Here is a 24,089-nt window from a genome sequence, read left to right as displayed (position 1 = left end):
GGTAGAGGGTATAATGCTAAGTGACATTGGACCGAGAAAGAAATACCATGATTTCGTTTACAGGGAATCTAAAAAACAATCAACAAAAATAAACATTCATAGAACAGATGGTTGCCAAAGAAAAGGGGGGGGGTGAAATGGGGGCATTAAAGTACAAACCTCCTGCTAAGTCACAGGGTGAGAAGTGCAGCATAGGGAATACAGTCAGTAATGCTGCAATATACTTACAGCAGTGAGCATCTTGTAACATACACACTTGTTGAATCACGGTTGTATACCTGAAACACATTACAGCTCAACTACAATTACAGGAAGGGCAGGTAGTTTTTAATAGTTATACACACTGTCCTTTATTTACTGTATAGACCCAATGCATTACCATGAAAATCAAGGAATCCCTCAAAAAACTAGACTGGGTCCTCAGGTTTAATGGTCATTACCAGCAAAAACCTTCCTAATGTGCAATGAGAAAACATCCTCTGATCCCGATCAAGACATACAGATGGCCAAACACATGAACTCAGGATCACTAGTCAGGGAAACGAAAATTGAAACCACATGGAGTTATCACTTAACAGCTGTCAGAATGTCTAGAACAAGAAAGAAACAGCAAGTGTTGTCAAGGATGCAGAAAAGGGAACCCTCTTGCACTGCTGGGAATGTAGACTGGTGCAGCCACTGAGGAAACCAGTAGGGAGGTTCCTTAAAGCAAACCTAGAATTGCCTTACAATACAGTTATCCCAGTGCTGGGTATTTACCCAAAGAAGGGAAAACACTAATTTGGAAAGAGATACACCTCGTTTACTGCAGTGTTTACAATAGCAAAGATACAGAAACATAAGAGTCCATCCATAAGTTAATGGATACAGAAGATAACCCACTCTGTTTGTATATACGTGGTGTATGTATTCAGTGGAGTATTACTCAGCCAGAAGAATGATCTTACTATGTTACAACATGGACAGGCCTAGAAGGGATAATGCCAAATAAGTTAGAGTCAAATTTTTACTCATTTGTGGAATTTAAGAAAAAAAAACCCCAGACTCCCCAGTACACAGAACTGGCAGTTACCAGAGAAGAGGTGGGGGGGGGGTGGGGATGGGTGAACTAAAGGGACTAAAAGTACACTGAACTCAAGCACAGAGAAATACATGAAAATGCTGAATGATTATATTGTATACCCGAAATACTACATTAGTTATAACTGAAAAGAAAATACAAGTGAGCTGGAAAACAAAAACCAAAACCAGCCATGAGGATAGCAGGCAGAGAAAAACGGAAGCCAGAGACTGAGCGGCTCCAGAGGCCTTGCTGTAAGACAGGTGCACTCTGGAGCTGAGGGCAGGTTGGGGGGGGTGCTGTAATGCTAGTAGGGCTGGGGATTCTATTTGAAAAGTTGGGTATCCTTTTCAAACCACTTCTAAGACCACCGTCAAGGAAGTTAAAGGCTTACACAAAAGGGAAGTTTTTAAATACCGTAGAAGAACGATTTTGTCTTGACCCTGGAGAATAAATTTGTATTAGAATTAGTGTATTTGAGGTGCTCTCAAAGGTTTTAACACATCAATACTGTGAAGACATTCCATTCCTCCAAAGAAACAAAACAGCAAGAACATGAAGTAGTAACTGGGGAAATGGATTTTCACCTTAAGATGTTAGAGAGAGGAGAGTGCATGCAGGGAGAGGCAGAGAATCCCAAGCAGGCTCCACGCTGTCAGCACAGAACCTCAAGAGGGGCTAAAACTCACGAGCTGGGAGATCACGACCTGAGCCAAGATCAGGAGTCAGACACCTAACTGGGCCACCCAGGCACCCCTATTTTCACAATTTTAAAAAAGTTTTACTAACTCGTAGATAGAAAGCACACAGATCAGTACAGGAAAAAGAATAGAAGGAAAAACACCCATTTAAACACATGAAGGACCAATGAACAGGAGGATGTTTGACATGGTACAACTTCAAAGTAACAGTAATACATGTTTTTAACTATTAATTTGGCAAAAGTAGTCCAGTATAACCATACTACAGCCAGAAAAGCCCATTCGTGTTATTACTGGTGTGAAAGGAAATCTTGGGCAGAGGTCCTGAGAACTTCTAATCCTTTCACAAACTCAAACATGTACATCCCACGTGCTCTTAGTAACATCCCTCCCAGAGGGGAGAGGGTCACATAGTGAGCACAAAACAGGCTCAGGAACCTGAGCCGACAACAGACTACACAGGGAAGAACTCCATTAATGGAAAACTGAAAACACCACGTGTTCACACGCTACAGCCGTGGAGGTGGAGTACAGCTATACATGAAAGGGGACAGATCATGGGGTTGGGCACTAGAAAATAAAATTCAGACTGCACATAGCCTAACGCCAGTCATAGAAGATCAAAGGGTAGAAGATAGATGGTCCTACGTAGGATGCACACTTTGATAAAAACAAGAACAAAGGAAAGACACAATCTGGGACATCCCTCCAGGTCAGATCAGACAGGACAATGGGTCTTGACCACAGCCTGCAAGTACCTTAGTGGTCTTGCCAATTACTTCTTAGGTGTTGAGATCATAGGTATTTTTGTTGCTTCTTCTATTTTTTCCTCCAAATTTTTATTTACATTCCAACATGCCATTATTAATTTCCAGTGTAGAATTTAAGGATAAATCACTGAAGTATTAACTTTATTATGCTTCCCAACTGATAGATCATTCTCAAATGCATTAGTCATCACATATAGCACACATTAAGATTTCGTAAATGTATCAGTAATAACAATGACTTAATGTCACCTTTTACTATGAGTGTAAGAACTAATTGGAGAAATAAGTTACTAAAAGTATGTTTTATTGTATAAATAGGTAAAGTAACCCCAACTGTATCTTAAGACAAAGTTCTGATTAGTCCAGTTATAAATGATCTGGAAAGATCAAGATGCTAAGAAATGCTCTCATAAAAAAAGTGTTCAAAGTGAACTAATCAAGGCCTCTCAAATTATGACAGGGACTGAAACCTTGACACAAATTTGTTTTGACAGTAGTCAAGGGATTCCGAATAGAAGTCTATAATTTAACCACGTAATTTCAGAAAAGGAGTCACAACCAGAAATACTCTTGCACACCACCAGCAAGGCACCCAGTGGAAGCAGGGGATGCAAACAGCACATGGCAAGTGATGGAAGTTTGATTCTGGGGAAGGAAATCAGCCTAACAAATTAAGATAACCCCCCTGAAGGGCAGGAATTTCCTAACGCACTTATGCAGATTTTTTAATCTTATAATCCTGCCACCCACCTTAGCAGCTTATCCACCAGATGTTATGGGTCCAAAATACCTGAAATGCTCACTGAAGAGTAGCCTACATTTCTGACACCAAAACCCTCAGCTTCAGAGGACAAGGCATTGCTGCTACACTCAGGTTGTTTTTTTTTTTTTTTTTTTTTTTGAGTAGCAAAATACACCTTCCAGTTTAGGTGAAATTAGTCATTAGGTATTTGAGAAGACTAATAGTACACATAATTGAAGGACTTCAGTCCATTTGGAATTTTCCAACTTTAGTTGAAAAATACAGTTTAACATTCCTTAGTAGGATCTTTAAATTTTGTAACTATTCCAATACCTTCCTCTTAGGGAGTTTTAGCCTTCAGCCTTACACAGGAACGACTGTAAGAACACCCACCTACAAAGGAATAATCTTTGTACACACTCACATACACAATATTTGCACATGTGCATAGGTGTCATTCTTGAATGTGTTGTGTTAATTCTTCAGTTTGTGTTCTTACCTAAAATTCCGTTATCAACTCTATGCCCCACACATAGCATGGTTACTACTACAACTTAAATACTTAGTACATTAAATTGGATATTCAAGTCAAATTTCAGGGTTAGTGGAAAGAAATCTATAGAAATCCTTTCTCCAAGTCCTCGGTACTAAAGACATTGTTTTAATATTTTTTTTTTTCCGAGAGCAAGCGTTCGCACACATGCAGGGGAGTGGCAGAGACACAGAATCCGAAGCAGGCTCCAGGCTCTGAGCTGTCAGCAGTGAGCCAACATGGGGCTCGAACCCACAAACCGTGAGATCATGACCTGAGCCGAAGTCAGACGCTTGACCAACCGAGCCACCCAGGTGCCCCAGTACTAAAGATACTTTAAAAATATAAACCCACAGGGCACCTGGATGGCACAGTCGGTCAAGCACCTGACTCAATTTCAGCTCAAGTTTGGGAGATGGGAGCCCCATGCTGTCAGCATGGGACCTGCTAGGGATTCTTCCCTTTCTGCCCCTCCTCTTGCTCACACACTCACTGCTCTCAAACTTTAAAAATTAAAGGTGGGGGGGAACTGGAGAGAAGAAAGCCATAAGTCTATATATTAAGGTCTGGAAGGAAGATGGGGAAATAGTAACCCATCTAGCAGATACAAGAGGGCATCCACAAACCTACAGGGAAGAAGGCCGATATAAACGTAGATTCCTCAAAAGTTCAGAAACTAGGGCCTCCAGTAACACTGAGTTGATGAAGGGGGCAAAGTCAAAAAGGTGGCTTTTGATGGTTGTGTTGACCACAGTATTCTTAACCATTTGGTCCAACAGAATTCTAGGGATGTAAGGGCCTTTCTGGATGGAGAAAACACTTAAGCCAGTGACACTGACTGAATCCTATAGGGGGCGAAAGTCTCCAATCAGAAGCCCTGAGTAGAACACTGACCCCTCCCCCAAGTAAGAAAATTCCCTCTGCCCTCAAACTGGGACAGGAATTTTCCCTTCAGCTATTTCCTGGGTCTCCAATTTATGACAGATCTTAGGACTTTCCAGCCTCCATAACAATAAGAGCCAATTCCTTCTTATAAATCCCAAGTATGGATTTCTATGCATGCACATCCTACTGGTTCTCTTTCTCTGGAGAATCCGAATACAAGTCAGGGTTGCTTGGAGTCTTGAGAAGCAATGTGCTCCTCGGATGTTTTCCTCATTTCCAGGCTCCTGCCCCTGCCTTCCACTCATGCAAGTCTGCGAATTTATTCTATGTGAGGGGACAGAGGCTCAGGACTGGAAAACCGTCACAATTAAGGTCATGGCCCTCCTGCCAGGAGCAGTCCCGCCTTGCTCACTGGAGGCTGCTGCCTAGTTCTCCCAAACTTGGCTCACCAATCACTGTTGGATCGGGGCACCTGGGGGGCTCGGTCAGGTTAAGTGTCCGACTTCGGCTCAGGTCATGATCTCACAGTTCAGGAGTTCGAGCCCCACCTCGGGCTCCAGGCTGACAGCTCAGAGCCTGCTTCCAATTCTGTGTCTCCCCCTCTCTCTGCCCCTGCCCCACTCATACTCTCAAAAATGGATGAACATTAAAACTTAAACACTTGAATGGATCCCTAGATTTAAGATTATACTTAAGAACCTGAACCCCACCAACAAGACATTTTGTTTCGTGAAAACACGTTTTACCCACCAGATTACTTCGTCAAGCTCAAGACTCCAAATACCAGTTTATTCTATTATTTTCATCTACAAATACTCATGGCCCAATATCCAAGGAAAGTCTAGGACCCGAAATATAAAGCTTCTTAAGAGTTCAGGCAAGTAGTACACAACTTTATACAAAGAAAAATTCACAAGCCAGGTCATTAAGTTGAGTGACAACACACGTCATCGTACACCTGAGACAAGGCACTTCTCAAAGACATTCGGACAAATCTCCATATTTGTTATAACGAAAGCTCAATAGAAAAACCAGAATATAGATGGACTCGAACAGAAGAACAGGTAACAGGAAGAGGGAAGGCACTTGAGGGATTAATCCTACACAGTTCAACATCTCCACGTCCATGATGAGGGAGCGTGGGGCAAGCAGAGAGCACAGCACAAGCTAACAGCACACCCCTCCCCCAATAGGTGGGATGTGTGTGTGTGACTGTGACATTCCTCGGACACTCTTGGCCACCCAGAACAGGGGAAAGGAAGAAAAGCAGCTGGTTGACCAACAGATCAGTCATGCAGGACAGGAGTCTCCAAGTTTACAGGCAACTTAGTAACCTGCAAGAAAAAGGCAATCTTACCCAAAGCCTAATTTCCAGAAACCTACAGACTCCGTTTCCTGGAGCCCTAATATCACCCTCAGCAAGATGTAAGGGGGTTTAAGTGCTTGCCATGGTGATGTGGGAAACTCAGGCAGATGAAAAATTCCTTTACTGCCTACAGCCCAGTGACAAGTCCTTGAAACAGAGTGACCTCCCCCTAGGAGCTCACCGGTCTCGAGGAGGATACCTTGCTAGGGGCATAAGGGAATCTTGGCTTAACATGATCCTGACTCCCCCCCCCCCCCCCAACCCCACGAGGAACCCGTAAGCCTACTTTAACCTGCAACAAGCTTCCTTGGGAAACTTCCTTTACCTCACCCTCACCCCAAGATATATGCTGGTAATCATCCTCCAAGCTTAGGGGCACCCCCCCCATATACATCTGAAGGGTCTCATAGACTAAGGTTTTCCTAAGTGGTAATGGCTTGTTTTCCTAACAATACCCAGCCCCTCAAGGTCCTGGAAACCTTGCTTCCAAAGGACCAGAGACTTACTCTATCCTTAACCCCTAACCTGACGGCATGTAATCAGTTACCTACCACAATCCCAGTGCAGCTGTTTACAGGTTCTGTTCCTGTGCTTTTATAGTCACCTTTTTGCACCAAAGAGGTCTTCAAGAATTTTCTTGGCCATCAGCTTCAAACCACCCTACCATCACCCCAAAGCTTTGTCAGGAACTTCCAAAAGTGGGTGAAGGAAACAAACTAAACCCAGAAAGGGGAGCCTCAAGAGTGAATGGTTTCCTAGTCAAAATGGCCCACTCCAGCAACTCCGTATTTAAAGCTATATACTTCCACACCAAGACACCTCAATGGTAAAATCCCAGGAGAAAAAAAATCTAGTCCTACTGAAGAGAATTACAACATCCTTAGATTTCTCAATAGCAACACTGGAAGTTATGAAATCATTTCAACAGTGTTTCCTAACAATGAAAAGTTATTTGTAACTTGGAATTCTACCCCCAAACTATTAGTCAAGGGACACAATGGCACAAGTATTCAGGAGTTTTAGAACAAAACCTCGTTTCCCATAAATTTTTTTGCCAGAATCTACCTGATGGGCTTCACCAGAACAAGGGCAGAGATGAAACAGAGGATCCCAGAAAACAGAGTCAGGAGACAGAGAAACCAAAGAGGATATGGAAGGCAATTCTGACCTCCCATAGGCAGAATGTACAAAGATTATTCCAAATTGGAGGAAGATTGATAACCTTGAGCCAGGAATGCTGCAGGCATTTGTATCCATAATGGTTTCCTTCCAATGGCCACTGAGAATTATAGTGAAAACAATTAGGGCCATGAATCTCAGATCTTGGATTGGAATGTGCCTGACAGAATTTCAGAGGTCACCACGAGGCTTGCTGTTAGTTTGCTAATCAGCTTCTTGGCCAGAGCATTCCGATCTCCAGAGAGAAACTGGCCAGACCCAAACAGCAGAAAAATATTTCAGTAAATAACTAGAGATGGAGAACTGTGAACCATGTTTAACAGTGGCTTTCCCAGGACGACTGGAGCATCAATGTACCAAGACTGAGCACTCTGGTCATGGATGGTGTAGAGGGCTTGGGATGGATGCATAAATGGTCTCCATCCATAAATCAAGGTCAGAGACCAAAAGTGACCCTAATGACCATCTCAAACTGCCTTGTTTACAATCATGCATCGTTTTCAAATGCAGTTTATTTTACAGTTTTGCTGAAATATGTATTACTTTACCCCTATTGGATTTTATCTAATTCTTAGTATTGTGCTTGGAGCTAACAGCATGAAACATCATGTGTGCACATTTCTTGTACGGGCAGGTCAAAAATTTAGACTACGTGGTCGAAACCTTTGAAAAATTGTTTTTGCAGTGACACCATGTACAAACATGTCCTTCGGTATCCTCCCTCCAAAAAAAAAAAATCCTCCACTGCCCTTGATGGTACTTTTTAAGACATCACTAGTCTGGGCCCAGGGACTGCAAAGTTACAGAAGTATTATGAAAAGCCTTTTGAAAATGTTAGACCAAGTTGCTAATCTGCAATGTTGAGATGCTAAATCCCCAAGAGAAATGGATCTACAAAGAAGCCTGCGTTAAGCAGAGTGAGTGATTTACAGTGTAAATCAAGTAACGTGCCGTCCCTAGCAGATTAGTTTCTAAGACCATCTAAACCATCGCCATTCAGTGCATGTACCAGCCACTGTTTTGCAAGGTTCTGGGCACAAGAAAAAGTAGCTCTTACCTTTAAGGAGAGAATACAAAGTGAAGGGGGTAGAAGATTCCATGCAAATGGAAAGCAAAAGAAAGCCTGGGCAGCTCTACTTATCAGAAAATGGACTTCAAAACAAAGACCACAGTAAGACAATGAAGGGCATTACATAAGGATAAAGGGGTGAAGTACAAGAGCATGTAAATATACTCCCAACAAGGAACCGACATATATAAAGCAATCACCAACTGAAACAAAGGGAGAAATGGCAGTAATACAGTAACGGCAGGGGACTCCAACACCCACATAGGCCAATGGAGAGATCATCCCATTAACGAGGGAACATCGGCCTTGAATGACACATTAGACAAGATGGACTTTATATACAGAACATTCCATCCCAAAACACATCAGTACACACAACATTCTCCAGGGTAGAGGTTAGGCCACAAGACTAATACTGAAATCCTATTTTTTTTGGCAGGTGGGGGCAGGGGAAGATAGGAAACTAAAAAGCAATTACAAAAAAAATTAAAATCTACAAACTATGTGGAGATCAATAGGATAATGAAGCAATGGATGAAAGAAACCAAAAAACACCTGGAGTTAAATGAAAACAAAACTTACAGGATACAGCAAAAACAGCTTAGAGAGGGAGATTCATGGCCTTAAGCACCATTTCAAGAAAGAGGGGGGGGAAAAAAAAAAACATCTCAACCTAACTTTACACTTCAAGGAACAAAAAATGAAGCCAGTAGTTATACCAGAGCAGAAGTGAAATCAAGAATGGAAAAGACCAACAAAAGAGTGGTTTCTCTCCGAAGGAACAAAATTGACACACCTTTGGTTCGACTCAGCCAAAAAAGAGGGCTCAGGGAAAATTACAATGCACACAAAAATACAAAGGATTGTAAAAGGCCATTGTGAAAAGTTATACACCAACAAGTTGGTCAATCTAGAAGAAAGGAGTAAATTCCTATACCTTTACCATCTTCCAAGACTGAATCACAGAGAATCTGAACAGACTAATTACTAGTAAGGAGATTGGAATCACTAATCAAAAACCAACAAAAAAGACTGTCTAGGACCAGAGGGCTTCACAGGTAAATTTTCCCCAAACACTCGATTGATAAGGATTCTCTTCAAATCCTTTCATAACAGAGGGGAACATTTCCAAACTCCTATGAGGCCAGCATTGCCAGGACAAAACCAAACACGGACACAAGACCTACAGGCCAGTATCCCTCATGAGCACAGACACAAAAATCCCCAAATTATCAAACCAAGTTCAATACTACATTAAGAGGATCATTCATGTTCACGCAGGATTTATTCCAGGGATGCAGGGATCCAGGGTTCCACATCCACAAATCAGTCTGTAGGATACCCTAGAACAAAATGATCTAAAAAATGTATTTCAGTAGATGAAGAAAAAGCTTTGGACAGAATCCAACATCCACTTATGTTGAAAAAAACTCAACAAATTGGGTATAAAGAGAAAAAGCACACAGCAGACATACTCAGTGGTGGAAAGCTGGGATGGTTTCCTCAGAATGTGGGATCCTGGTCTTGGTGATCTGTTTTTTTACACCGAGTTTTAAGTCCTAGCCAGACTAATTAGGCAAGAGGAGGCATCCAAATTGGAAAGTAAAACTGTCACTATTTACATATGACATGGGGTTTTATGTAGAAAACCTAAAGGACTCCGCCAAAAATCTGTTCAAGTGAACTGTGAAGTTGCAGGATACAATAGCATTCTACAATAACCTGTTGTGTTTCTATACACAAACCATCAGGACTTCACTTGCAATTGCATCCAAAAAACCCCACAAAAACAAAAACATCTAGTAATAAGTATAATCAAGGAGGTGGAAGAGCTACACTGATAATTTTAGGAAACCGAAGAAATTGGAGGAATAGGTTACATGTTCATGGGTTGCGAGAATATTGTTAATGACGTCCACCATACCCAAAGCAGTCTAAGAGTCAATGCCTTGGAAGTTTTCACAAAATAGAGCCTAAGATTTGTATGGAGGCAAAGATACTGAATAGCCAAAGTGACATGAAAGCAGGAGGCATCTCACTCCCTGATTTCAAACTGTTACAAAACTACAGTAATTAAGACACTGTAGTATTGACAGGCAGCACACCACTCAATGGAGTACAGGGCCCGGAAATAAACCTGTGCATTTGTGGTCGATTAGTCTGCAATAAAGCAAAAAAAAAAAAAAAAAAACAGGGAAAGGACAGTCTCCATAACTGGTGCTGGGGATTTTGTATGTGGACAGCCACATGCAAAAGAAGGAGACCAGACTGCTATGTCAGGCAGTACACAAAATTAACGCAAAGTGGGTTAGAGCTCTGAAACCACAGAACAAGCCAAAACAGATGGTAAGCTCCTTGACACTGGCTTGGCAAGGTTTTTCTTCTCTGATGTCACAGGCAATGACAAAATTCAACAAGTGAGACTATCAAATTAAAAGCTCCTGCACAGAGGAAACAAGGAAAAGGCAAACCACTGAATGGAAGAAAATATTTACCAATCCTATCTGATGGGGGTTAGATTGAAGATATACAGAACTCCTAGAATAAAAACATGCAAGCACAAAAATAAAAACATCAGATTAGAAATGGCAGGAGTATCTGAATAGACCTCTTCCCCAAGATACATGCAGATGGCCAGCAGGTACCCTGGAAATGTGCTCAACGTCCCTAATCAGGAATATGCGATCAAAACCACAAGGTGATAGCGCACCTTTTAGGAGGACTATCAGAGACCCAAGAGACAAGTGTTGGAGACTTGTAGAGAAGGGACCTTGTGCACTGTTGGAGGACATGTAAATTGGTACAGCCACTATGAGAACTATGGGGGGCAGGTTCCTCAATTAAAAATAGAGCTGCCATATCCAGCAATCCCACTTGTGGGGATCTGAAAAATGAGAACACTAATAGGATTACATGCACCTCAATGTTCACTGCAGATTTACCATAAGAAATAGCCCACATGTCCATTGATGGGTGGATAGAAGGGTATATGTGTATATACACATACTTTTCAACCATAAAGGAAATCTTGCTATTTTCCAGGACACAGATGGACCTTGAAGGCATTAAATCAGAGCAGGACAAACACCAGATGATGCCACTGACATTAGTGAGCTCCTAGATACAAATGGGCAGTTGCCAGAAGTGGAAAGGTGAAGGGGGTCCAAACTTCCAGTTAGGAGTCACTGGGATACAACGTACAGCAGGACTAGTTTATTCTGGACCAAGTATTTGAAAGTTGCATAGGCCTTAATAGCCCCAGTCACCAGAAAAAGTCAATTTATAACCATGCATAGGGACAAGCATTGAGACAAATCCCCCCCCCCTCGATGTAGACAGATACTGAATCATGCCATACAGGTAACCTACACCTGTTGCAGGTCCGTTATACCTCAGAAAAGGTGAGTGTGACAGATGTAGTTGAACATGGAATCAGGCTCTGGTGTGGTTTTGGTCTCCCCTGAAAGGTATAGCAGAACACACGCACTGGCCAAGACAGACAGACACACCCTATGGATTTGAGGACGTTCATACCCTCACGTCCCCCTATGCTGTCAGTTTATGTATACATTGTGTTTTGAGAAGAGTCCCCAAGTTCAGCATTCTCGCACATGCCCTGCAAGAAAGACCAATACTCCTACTTTAAGCAAAAGAAAACCAAGAACAATTTCCTCTAAGGTGTGACACCTGCAAATAGGTGCAGTTTAACGAGCAAATTAGCGAGGCGATTTGAAACCGTGGCCTTCAGTGACCCCAAGGGAACACAGCCCATATTACTTCCGGTGAGAACGGGGTAGCCCGTAGCTCTGCTGGTGACCTCGTCCATTTTTGCTGTGCTTTTCCAGACTTAGATTGCTCGATCACAACGCCTGTTTTCTAAATACCAGCAAAATCCAACAGGACTCTAACAAGGACCATTGCTGGGGCCATCTGTCCTCCCCAACTCAGGCAAATCAGGTCCTCAAAGTGTGAATTACCCCTAATGTGTAAATATTTGAAAAGTCAGGAAAACTTGTTTTCTAAGTAAGTTCAGCATGAACAAGTGGAATACTATACCATAATTCATAGCAATCTCAGAAAATAAGCTTGATCTCTTGTACAGAAGTTAGTGTGGTGGATCCATATGGTTCCGTTGCTTCTAAGTCTGAACATAAGTGTCTTACCTATCCGTGAAGATTGCCATCTGAGATAGAGAATTGAAAAGAAGTCCCGCAGAACATCGGCGCTCTCCAAAAGAGCAGCATCGATACAGAATTGCAACGCCAAGACCGTCTGCACATAACGTGAGATGATCCGATAGGACGTTTGTAGGAAATTCAGGCTTTTCCCAAGGAAAAGTCAACACAGATTACATTCTTCCTCCCAGAAAACCGCCCCCTCAGCACCCCCGGTGAGTCAGGAAGATCCCCCGGGAACATCGAAGGTCTTGGTCACGTACTGAGCTATAGAATGTCTGAGGACTCCGCTGCAGTATGCCAGCCGCCGTCAGGAAGGCACTCGCTGCATCCTCGTCCTCAGCAAGGAGTACCAACATGTGGTTTTTCTGCCCTTTGCTGGCAGCTGTCAGATTTGTACCCCGTAGCGGCCAGCAGCACATTATCGTCCCCGAGAAACGGCCCATCTCTGACATTGCAAGATCTGACCCACTGCTTTAGTGTTTTTTTTTTTAATACCTGAAATGACAGCTGATCTTCCCCACCCCTTTCTGCACACCACAAGCATTCTAAACTAGCTGTGGAGCCAGTCAAAATTCACTCAAATGTTGCCTAGATACTCTTGGATTACGAAGGGATTTGTACACAATGATTTAAGATTCTGACTTAAAGCATGAAGTTTCCCAGAACACAAAAGGAATGAGAAGAAACACATCTTGATGTGGAAGCTAGATATATTCTTAATCTGCCAGTTTCTGAATACTTCCTAAAATGGTCTACCACTTTAGTAATTAACCCCACTGAACACGGACTCAGACCGAGCCCACTAGGCACACACGGCATTAAACTGGAGCCCCGGGTCTACCAAGTACAGCCTAGGTTACCCTGTTTTTCCAGACAATACCCGACAGCTTTGACTTGAAAGAGCTGACCCTTAATTTTTCACCATCCTGCCAAAACAGTGATGATCCAACATGGCAGGAAGAGGTCTCTATGCCTTCCATACAGGATCTGAACCGCCAGAATTCCCTTCCTTCAGATCATTTCGAAGTTGACCAAAGCAAATCACAACAGCCTGAGTTTAGGGGGCTCATGTCATTATCAAGGTTTTTTTTTAATTTGCAGAGTTTCTTATGGCTAACAAATACCTCCTACCCCCTACTTCATAGGATGTAAGAACAGATGAAAGTAGAATGGTCTTGATCCCATTAGGACACCAGCATTAGCGCGGGAGCAATCATAGAAGTAATTGACCATACTTTACCGGCACCGGGAGGGGTTCATTGTCAAGACCCATCCTGCTCTGGGTTAATGCCGAGATCCTCCGCCTTCTGCTGTGTGCCCATGTGTTAGGTTTTCGTCCCTCGGAGGCATTCAGCATTTCTGAGAGTCAAAGTGCAACATGAGCACTATCTTGGAGGGTCGGTTACTGCTGCCTGCAGTTTACTGCTCACATCCCTGCTCCCTCAGAGAAGCCAAGCACACGACTTCCATCCCGACATTTTTAGGATTATCTGAAAACCTGCATAAGAAAGGCATATATTCCCTCTGGTGATGTGTAACTTAGGGACTTCGGTACATCCAGTAAAGCTTTTATCGGTAGTATAGATTAACTCCCAGGGTCTAAGGTTTACAGTACAAGTAACATGACCCAATTTTAAAACACATTTTAGAGGTTTCAGGATTATAGAAACAAACCTGAAAATACTACCAAAGATCCCAAGGACCCTACAGAAGACATTATGGTACATTTGTCACAAGTAGGAAATGAAATGTTCTTTACTAACATCCATAGGTTTCTTCCTATTTGTTCCTCCCTTGTGTCCTTTTTCTGTTCCAGGATCCCACAAAGGACACATTACACTGGAGTGTCCAGTCTCCTTAGGCTTCTCTTCGGGTGTGGTAGTTTCTCACACTTCCCAATGTTTGAACACCCAGGCAATTTTGAGGGGTGCTGGTATTCGGGAAGCTCCTTCAAATGGAGTTTGAGGTCTTTCTCAGACCGGGTTAAAGACCCTTGAAACCCATTGCAAGGTTCCATGTGGTTGCCATGACTGGTCACCATCAGCATGGACCTTGGTCACCTGGCCAAGGTAGTGTTTGTCCACATTCTCCCATTCTTTCTACACTCAAGTGATATTCCACTAAATACTCCTCCTGGAGGGTAGAGTATCTACTGGAGTTTAGAATTCTGCACAGATCTCTACCATTTATATGTTCAATAACTTTATATCCCTACAAACTCAAGGACACTTATGTTCTACTTTGGTTTATAACTTAGTTGCTCAAGTTATTCAAATTTGACCATTTGGAGGTTTCAGTCAGCTGTGTCCCTTTCATCTACTCGATGCTTGTTAGCACTTTTTCCCTGGAATTATAAGAGGCATCAAGCTTATGGAAACTCCCTTCTCTACTTTTAGGTTCAAGCCATTTCTCTAGGAATCCTAAGATGCTTGGATTAGAGAATGGGATTAAAAATGAAGATGGGGGTCACCTGGGTAGCTCAGTTAAGCAGCCAACTTCAGCTCAGGTCATGATCCCACGGTTCATGGGTTCAAGCCCCACGTTGGGCTCTGTGCTGACAGCTCGGAGCCTGGAGCCTGCTTCCAATTCTGTGTCTCCCTCTCTCTGCCCTTCCCCACTTACATTCAAACTTAATTTTTTTTTTTTAAAGACATTAGGCATTGGACATGCTCATTGCTACTTAGGTTGCTTCCGGATTTTATTAACTGACAGTACTAGATCTATTCTAATCCCTGCATACACCAACATTTAACTACTTTATATGTAGAGCTAGGCAGCAAAACATCATGCTTAGGGGCTTATGTGTTACATGATCATTCAGGGGTTCTTTGGAGTTTATAGACACATCTGGCCTGTTCCCTGTGGAAGCTGGATCAGCAAGAGCAGTGTTTACAGATGGTGCCCTGGCCTCCAGTTGCAGATTCCACGATTTCCAAAGGTACTTAAACTGGTACATCCCCAGCCCCAGGGCTTTCAGGGAGACAGACCCAAAGAACATTTTTGTACAAATTTCCATCCCAGGCTGCATTCTATAAACATGTGCTCCCCACACACAAGGGGGTGGGCTTTTGTAGAATCTTCTGTCCCAGGCTGCATTCCATCAACACGTGCCACACACAATGGAGTATTTTCTGTGTGCCACATAGCCACCATGACCAGAACATCAAGGATACTTCCACAGCTGACCACCTTACAAGAATGTTCTAGGATATATTGTTAGAAACTGAACTCACTGGGAGAGGATGCTTTGGTATGAACAGCTTAGCAATACATCTCCAACCTTCACTAGGACACAAAGTTTCATCAAAATACCTTAATTTTAGCCTAAAATTCTTGCGAAGATAAGGAATCTTCTGAGTTCATTTAATCCTTTTCAGTCAACTCTCACCAGACCGGAGAAAGGTCTGAGAGGGTCAGATGGGAACACTTTGGTCTCCTGCACCAACATCTTGAACAGGCTCTAAGTGGCCCCAGAGGTCCTAGATAAGAATCACCTCTGAACGTAAGGGTGGGATTTCGTCTGAGCAGTAGAGATCTACACGTGTCTAATACACAAGGAGTTAGGACACCAACCTTTCTTTCCTGTGTTTACCTTCATATGATCTACTCACACCAGTGAGAAGACAAGGGGAACAAGGCTCAATTATGTTCTGACAGTAAAATATAGCAAAATAGGAATAACCAAAGAGGTGAAAGACAAACACTGAAAACTACATATAAAAGTTGAAGATAACACACATGGAAAGCTATTTTCTGCTCTACATTGGGATATGGTTAAGCTTTCCACGTTACCCAAATTTATAGATTTAACACAATCCAATGGAATTTTCCAGAAATCTGAGAATTTATATAGAAAAAAGAACCCTAAAATGCCTAAGGAAACTTAAAAATAAAGCTGGAGGAATCACGCTCTGATACCAAGTTATATCATGAAACTACAGTGAACAGTAGGATATTGGCATAAATTAACACACACACCCCAGAAATAAACCCACACTTATACAGTCAATTATCTTATGACAAACGAGCAAAGACCACACAAGATACTGTGAATTCTGGACAGCCACAAGCAAATGAATGGGATTGGACCACTATTCCACCATATGCAAAAATTAAGTCAAACAGGTAACAAGTGGGACTACATCAAACTATAAGGATTCTGCACAGCAAGGTAAAATCGTAAGGCAACCTACAGAGTGATGTTTGCAAACTATCCGATAAGGGGTTAACATCTGAACTACACAAATAACCACAACTCAAGAGCAAAAAGAAGCCTGATTTAAGAGCAGAGGAGCTGAATAGTTTTATAAAGACCTACAGGTGGCCAACAGGTACATGAAAAGATGCATCAAATGGGGAAGACGCAAATCAAGACCACAATGCTATCACATCACACCTGTCAATATCTAGAATAAAAAAAGCAGGAAGTGCTGGCAAGGATGCAGAGAAAAGGGAACCTCACACACGGTTGGGGGGAGTGTCAGTTGGCACAACCACTATGGAGAGGAGTACAGAGTTCACTCAGAACGGGATCCAACAGTTCCAATAATGGGTATTCAAAGACACGAACTTGAGAAGATACACCCACCCCCATGCTCATTCGATTTACAGCAGCCTTATACTGAAACAAGGACCTACTGGTGGACAGACACATGCCATATACACACAACACTCGGCTATTTGTGACAACACAGGATCTCAAAGGCATTAGGTAAGCGAAGCAGATCAGGAAAAAGTACATGATCTCACTTTTATGTGGAAACTAGAACACACAAATTCAGAACAGATAGGTGCTCCCATAGGTGGGGGGGGATAAATGGGTGAAGGGGTCAAAAGGGACAATTCTAAGTGCAGCTGTATAGAAGTCACAGGCAAGTGATGCACAGCAAGGCTGCTATGGTTAGTACCCCGTTACATATTGGTAGGAGATCTTCAGTTTCCAAAATTTGTTACTATGTAAAGTGACAGGTGTTTGACTTACCATGGGGATCATCTTGTAAGTACATAAATATTGTGTTGAACACCTGAAACCAATCTCCTGGGTCTGTTATACCTGTTATTTTCCAAATACAAAACATCAATGGCAGTTATTCTCAACAAAACTTTCCACTGATTTTCTTCTGTTTTACCAACGCCTTAAGAACTTTAGACAAAAGGGATTTTAAAATAGGCTATGTCAGAAGGCCATATAAAGATGGTCACAAAGGGATTAACCCTCTCACACACACACATGAAGTATCCATAGTAACTTCAGAGAAACAGACATTAAAACATGGAAGATGAAGGACCAAGTGGAATTCCACGGTCATGAAGAGATCAACTCCCTAACATTCCCAAACAGGTCTGCACCCAACAGAGCTCACGAATACACAAGGCAAAAAAACCCTTAGAGCCAAAAGAAACGGACACAACCACTCACCATAGTTGGAGACTTAAACACCTCTCCAGTAACTGAGGGGTCTCACAAAAATGAAGATGGCAGGAGGAAGAGAGCAAGGGAAGGAGTCACTAGGCTCAGCTCAGACTATTAAGTGTAGATTCAGTTCAGTAGATCAGGTAATTGGTCCCTAACCTTACTCAAAAGGGCATACAACATGCATTGTTACTGGAATTTTGGACGGTTTCAGATGGTTTTTCTGTATAACAAGTGAATAAACTGTTAAGTATTCTAGAATTAGATACAGGTAAGTGTAGGATGTGACATGGAGCCCAGATCTTAAGAACAAGGCCAATGCAAAGCCACTGTAGGAACACTTCCAGGCAAGGCCTCCTGTATACCCTATAATAGAAGCACCCCAGTATTTAACAGCCAATTCAGAGTGAGCAGGGTGGCCATACGGGCTCCTCTGAGCACCAATGTTGGTGTGACCTGGCCCCCAGCCTGTCACCAGCAGCTCAAGAGTGAGCACGGACTGGCTACCTGTCTTCAGTGAAGAGCCTCTACCCGTCGAGTGGGAGGCCCCCCCCCCGGAGTTGGAGGTAATAGCCTGGAGCCTAAGTGTAAGGGATATAAGGTAAGGTCTGCAGTTAGATTGCACAGTAAGGCAAACACGACCCTCATCTCACAGGACCACCCTCTTGTGAGGGTGAGAACACGAATACACTGCACAGCTCACACACATGCACCGCCCAGTGTGAACCACAGGTGTGGGGCCACACACCCAGTCCCTGGGACTCGTAATGAAGTCCCACCAACCTCTTTTCCCCCCACCCTCCAGCCCCATCCCAAAGTTCTAGGACCTCAGTCTGACTCCACACATGAGCTCACAAGGTCCTGGGCTTCCAGAACTGTACTCAAGCCAACTGAACCTGTCACCCAGGAGCCCAACTTGCAGGACAAGATGCACTCTGTTGTGTTCATGTTTACCTGTAGTATTTCTATGAAGCAAGTTCATCCACAGGGGACAGGGTTTCGCCTCTGCCAGGTGCTCGGGAAGACCCAGAGCCTACATTGTGGTTTTCCTAGCACCTGTCAAATGGTTTATGCACTTTTAGGAAATCTAAGGGAAAGAATACTCCCCATCCAGATCCTTCAATCTCCCTGTAATCTGCTGCCATAGGTTTTTTTTTTTTATTCCTTCTAAGGTTTTCCCAGAATCCATCTGTACATACAGACTAGAGGTTTTCTGAACCAAAAACATCAGTAAATCTTACAGGAGACCGTTTATTAGACCTTAAAGTGAAAGCCTGAGAAGTTTTTTTTTTGGCTATAGTACATCTGGCCCGTCTTTCATGATCCCGCTATTAGTCCTGGGTGACAGGGTCACTAGACTCCTCTGGGCCATTAAAAGCCAGACCCCAATTCAATTGCAACACTCCCCCCTCACAGGTGAGGGGAATCGGTCACTGGTGAGGGCAAGGGGGGCTGGCTTCCTGAGCCCCTACAGGTGTCTCCAGAAGCCAGTGATGAAAACGTGGGCCCCACCTGATCTCCATGGCAAAATTCCCACTAGGCAGCTGAAGCCTCCGGGAACCACAAAATCCCCTTTTTCGGCTCCCTGCTCGGTTTTCACCCTTGGGGATGTCCCGGATTACTTCCTAGCTCATCTGACTGGTTAGATTGGACATTCTGGGGTCTCTGGGAAGAGCACCCTCAGAGTAGCTTGGAGAAGGTTACTTCCAAGCTGGTAGGGGAAGTCACAGGCCAGCAGTCCTAGGACACCAGCAAGTCGCCAGTGCTTGAGGGCATACAGTCGTCTCCAACTACCCACCCCCCAGCTGCAAGCCGCTGCTCCACAGGGACCCCAAGTCGAGGTGGCACAGGGGAGACCCTCTGGGGGTGCCTTCCAGGGCATCCCGAACACAAACCCGGCCACCCAACCACCACTCATGTAGGCCTAAAGTCCCCCTCCCCCCCCCACCGAGTGATGCACAGACTTCAGGACAAAGGTGCCGGGAGCCCGGTAGACAACTAACCACACCCAGGTTCACGTCATAATGCTGGGACACCCCACCTGGGCCTCCTGAGGTCCCCCCAGGCCAGGGACCTTTCTGGAGGGGACCGGGAGCTGCTCCAGGCAAAACTGGTGGGCAGCGTAGGAGGAAGCACAGGAGCCCTCTTCCGAGAGCACAGCATGACAGATACAAGCAGCTGACCTCTGGTCCGAGATTAGATCCCAAACCGGGAAGGCTGTTTTCTCTAGGCTCTAATACTGGGACAAGTGGTGAAAATGAAGCGTGAACTGTTGAGCACTACACTGGTAACTTCCTGCTACTAATTAGGGGCAGGGGTGGGGAAGGGGGACTAGATTTCATTCCCCTGCATCTTGGTGTTTGGCTTTAAGAGATGAGAGTTTAAGAGATGAGAGCACCACGCACACAGCACAAGTGGAGACAAGCACAGGGAGAGAAAACTTGACTTAGAGGTGCCCTTGCTCACTTTTGTGATTCTCCTACACTCATGGAGTCCAAAACTAGGTATACTGGCATTACTAACCCAAAGTAAGCGAAACTCAAGGCTGTGAAGCTTTGGGCCCCCATCTACCCAGAAGCCCCCTTGGCTAGTTCATACTGGCTCTCTGATCCTGGGATTGCCAGGCGTCTGCTCGGAGGCTTGTTAAATTAACCCATTTGTTAAATGATCCCAAGCTCCTGGAAGTTGCCTAGGCCTCTCTCTAAATGCCAGGCTTTGAGCAAGATTGACTCAGACTGGCATTTGCATTCCAGTGAAAAGGACAAGTTGATGGAATAAGAGTTTATAGCTGGTGGAAGTTTCCAGAAGTCAGACACCAGGGGCCTGAGGCTGCAAGTATAATATGGGCCGGGGGAGGGCCACGGGTCAGCAGGGTCGTGAAATCAGACGGGGCCCAGGTTTTTATCACTGGCTCCTCCTACAGACACCTGCAGGGACTCAGGAAGCCGTGCTCCCCATGACCCCACCGGTAACCGATTCCCTTCACCTGTGCAGGGGGCAGGGCACCACTGGTGTCTGAGTTCAGGGGCTCCAGCTGGGGTCAGGCCCAAGGGGCTCGGGCTGAAGCTCTCCGGAGTGGGAAGGGTCTTCAGACAGGCTTCTAAAACACTCTGCAGAGTTAGAGTGGGGAGCAAGGGGCACTAGGGGCCTGGGGTGACCACACGCACAGGCCTGTGTGAGACCACTGCAGCCGGGCTGAACTCCGGGATTCCGGGGGGCTCTCCCTGTGCCTCCCCAAGCAGCCAGGGTTCACAACCAGATGAGAGAAGCCACCAACCTAGGTCTCTGAGCAACGGCAGACGGGTTTTTGCCATTTCCTAAGAACGGAAGGTCTGCGACACAGGAACAGTAGATCTGGTTTGGGGCAGATTCCATTTGGAACAGCCCAGTCAGCAGGGTAGCCCAGGGAGAACGGAGGAGAGCTCCGGCCAGTCCAGCAGGCAGATCCGTACACAGCAACACTCTAGAAAGAGAGAGGACACCCTTACCTACTGCCTGTTTTCACCGGTGAGGAAAAGTTACCAGACAAGGATTAAAGTTTAGTCCTCCGGGGTTTTGGTATTAAACCCTACAAAAGTCCCCAGTGCGATTCTCGGGGGGGAGAGCATGAACGGCTCCCCCAGGGGAAACCAGGGAACCAGCTCCCAGTTACCTCCTGTGCAGCAAAGACTAGAAAATTCCAGGCCGTCTGGAAAGGCGAAGACCCCTGGCGTGCCCCTCTCTCAGGGGCCCCCTACGAATTTGCCTTGCTCTGGGGACCCACAGCAGGCCCACTGGCCCCAGGCCACCTGCGCGCCAGTAGCGGGGGAATAGCACAGGAGAGGCGCTGACCAGGGTGCCTGCTCCTAGCGGGGCCTGAAGCCAAGGCTCACAGTCCTAGCCCAGCAACAGAGGTCCCCGACCTGGGCTTCCAGGCAACTAGCACTAACCTCAGACACTCGTGGCAGCTAGAGACTCAGGGCTAAGGCCCAGTGTGGGGGTCCCGGTGAAGGCCGCTCCCCGGTGCAGAAACGGCGTCCTCGCAGGCATCTTCCTTCTCGTCCACACCCGGGAGAGAAAGCAGTCGCTGGGCCTGGCTTCTCTTTATAAGGGATGCACCACGTGTCAGAACTCCTGCTCAGAGGGATGGGCCCGAGGCTCGGGCTCCACGGGCTCCACGGGCTCCACGGGCTCCACGGGCTCCACGGGCTCCACGGGCTCCGACCCAGGGGGCTGGGCCCGAGCACAACGGGATGGAGCCATTCACACAGCTTCTAACAAGCAGTCCGATTGGGCGTCTGCGTTACAGGCTCCTGCGGCCACGTGGCCTTCCTTTGCTCTGAGGAGGCCCCCACCACCTCCCCGAGGGCGCCGCCCTCCCTCTACCACCGCCAGGGCTCCGCCCCCACGGGGCCCACCCGCCCAAGGTGATGGACGGTGGCCTCACCTGGGGGGGTGAAGATTCAACACCGCAGAGGGGGTCGGGGTGCAAACCTCCGGTCTGCGGTGCCCCTCCCGAGCCCCAGACAAGCTTCCTCCCCTCTGAAAGCAGTCCTGATGAGAGAAAAGTGCATCTCGCAAAAGCCTAAGTAAATTCCACTTTTAAATATCTGTGTTCCAGGCAAGAGCACAGGCTGAAGTTGTAAAAATCAATCGGGAAAATGGCCCGTGTGTCCTGAGTGAAGACAGGTTTGACCCAGTGTCTCCCCCCCCCCCACCGAAATGCAGGTGCGAGGGCCTCAAGGGCTCCTCAGAACACTGGCTGGCTGGAATTCACGGAAACGCGTGACATTTTGCCTGGCACGGGGAGGGATCGGCACGTTTAATGTCACCTCGTGAACTAAGGCCGTGTAATTAAGGGAGAATATGAGTAAATAGTGTTCGTACGATGTCCAATTAAAATCACAGCTTCCTGGTGCTGGTGCTCACTTAAACATATTCACCTGTTCCTAATGGTGCTGGTTAGTCCTGGCTCATTGAGTCCATCATCTGTCCCCTCTCTCTGGCTCTCTAGAAGGTACCCAAGAAGAAAAATGTGGGTGAAAATGTGAAAATTATGTAAGACTTTTTATTCATTAACCTGTTGTGGTTTTTTTGTTTTTGTTTTGTTTTGTTTACAAACTGGTTTGGAGATAATACTATACAGTTTGGTGGTAAACACTGTAATCTAGTTCTTGGGATACCAGGATTCTACAGAAATAGGGGGAAGACACGGCCATTCCCAACAAAAGTAGTAGACACTGGTTAACGTGCTTCCTCAAACAGATGCTCTCTGGAATGCTACATGAGGTAGCCTGACCTTGGCAGCTTAGCTGGGAGCAGGAGGGGGAGATGTGCAGGTCCAGGACCTGAGTTCCGGTTCTGAGACGAGGCATAGGCTGAGTCCCTGTGCGCCTCACTTCCTGCAGCCTCTGACACATGGCTTTTCTGAGGACTGAACAAGAGGCAGAGGAAATGCTTAGAAACGTATGTATTAACCTACCACAGGGTAACTGCTCAATGCACGTTGAGTTTACATCAATCACCTCGTCAAAGAGCATCACAACAACTGCTACATGTTTTGCCTTCGCAGAGAGAAAATCGTGACTCAGAGGAACTGGGCTTTGAAGGTCACACAGGAACAAGACCACAGTGGGCGTTCGCCTGGGTGCAGACACCTCCAAAGCCTGAATTTTCTACACGATACCTGAGAGATGTTTATGACCTTGCACAGATTCTACAAAATTCTAAACGTTCTAAAGTTTTGGGCACTAATAAGATAACACTCAACTTCCTTCTTAAAAAAAGAACACTTGTACTTTGATTTTTTTTCCTGCTCCACAAAATAACTTCTCCCCCCACAATTATGATTTTAAAAGTGAGTACGTGCGGGAGAATAATTTGAAAGATAACATCAACGTCAGGAAGTTCAAACAGAGCAATTATGCATGCAGTTTTTCAGGAACTCTCTGAATGTGAGAGTAATATTGGCGGCAAATGTATCACCCTGACGTTGCTTGGAGAGTACTGGGAATTGCCCAGTACAGCAAGCGTTCTGTAGCACACGACAGCCCTGTGTGTGTGTGGACATCTGGGTAGTCAGAGGGACAGCCCCGGCGTCAGAGGGCTCCCCTCAGCTCTCCCCTTGGATGTCTAGATTCTACGAATCCCATTCTGCATGCACGTGTCACGACCCGTGGCTGATAAGCAATGATTGCAGCCTTTGATTAATACAG

At 45.2% G+C, this 24,089-nt stretch overlaps 2 long non-coding RNA genes across 22 annotated transcripts in view; one reads left to right on the top strand and one right to left on the bottom strand.

Annotated features, from left to right (window-relative positions):
- The window catches only part of LOC123386414, a 98,039-nt gene extending 75,590 nt beyond the window's left edge, over window positions 1–22,449 (bottom strand). For 7 of the 21 annotated variants that reach the window (XR_006600213.1, XR_006600211.1, XR_006600226.1 and 4 more), the window contains exons 1-4: window positions 22,322–22,444; window positions 21,825–21,976; window positions 21,173–21,358; window positions 13,723–13,980 (exon numbers count right to left, since the gene is read on the bottom strand). This is a non-coding gene — a long non-coding RNA (uncharacterized LOC123386414). Of the gene's footprint in view, window positions 1–13,722; window positions 13,981–18,849; window positions 18,952–21,172; window positions 21,359–21,824; window positions 21,977–22,321 lie in introns of all 21 variants that reach the window. The other 14 variants (XR_006600217.1, XR_006600212.1, XR_006600230.1 and 11 more) reach the window with 8 other exon arrangements.
- On the top strand, window positions 19,927–23,663 carry LOC123386416. Its single transcript, XR_006600233.1, has 2 exons — window positions 19,927–20,182; window positions 23,447–23,663. It is a non-coding gene; the product is annotated as an uncharacterized LOC123386416 (long non-coding RNA).
- Window positions 23,664–24,089: the final 426 nt, after the last annotated feature.

Source organism: Felis catus, chromosome B4, assembly GCF_018350175.1.
Source record: "Felis catus isolate Fca126 chromosome B4, F.catus_Fca126_mat1.0, whole genome shotgun sequence".
NCBI classification, from domain to species: Eukaryota; Metazoa; Chordata; class Mammalia; order Carnivora; family Felidae; genus Felis; species Felis catus.
This window is presented reverse-complemented; position numbering and strand designations above follow the sequence as displayed.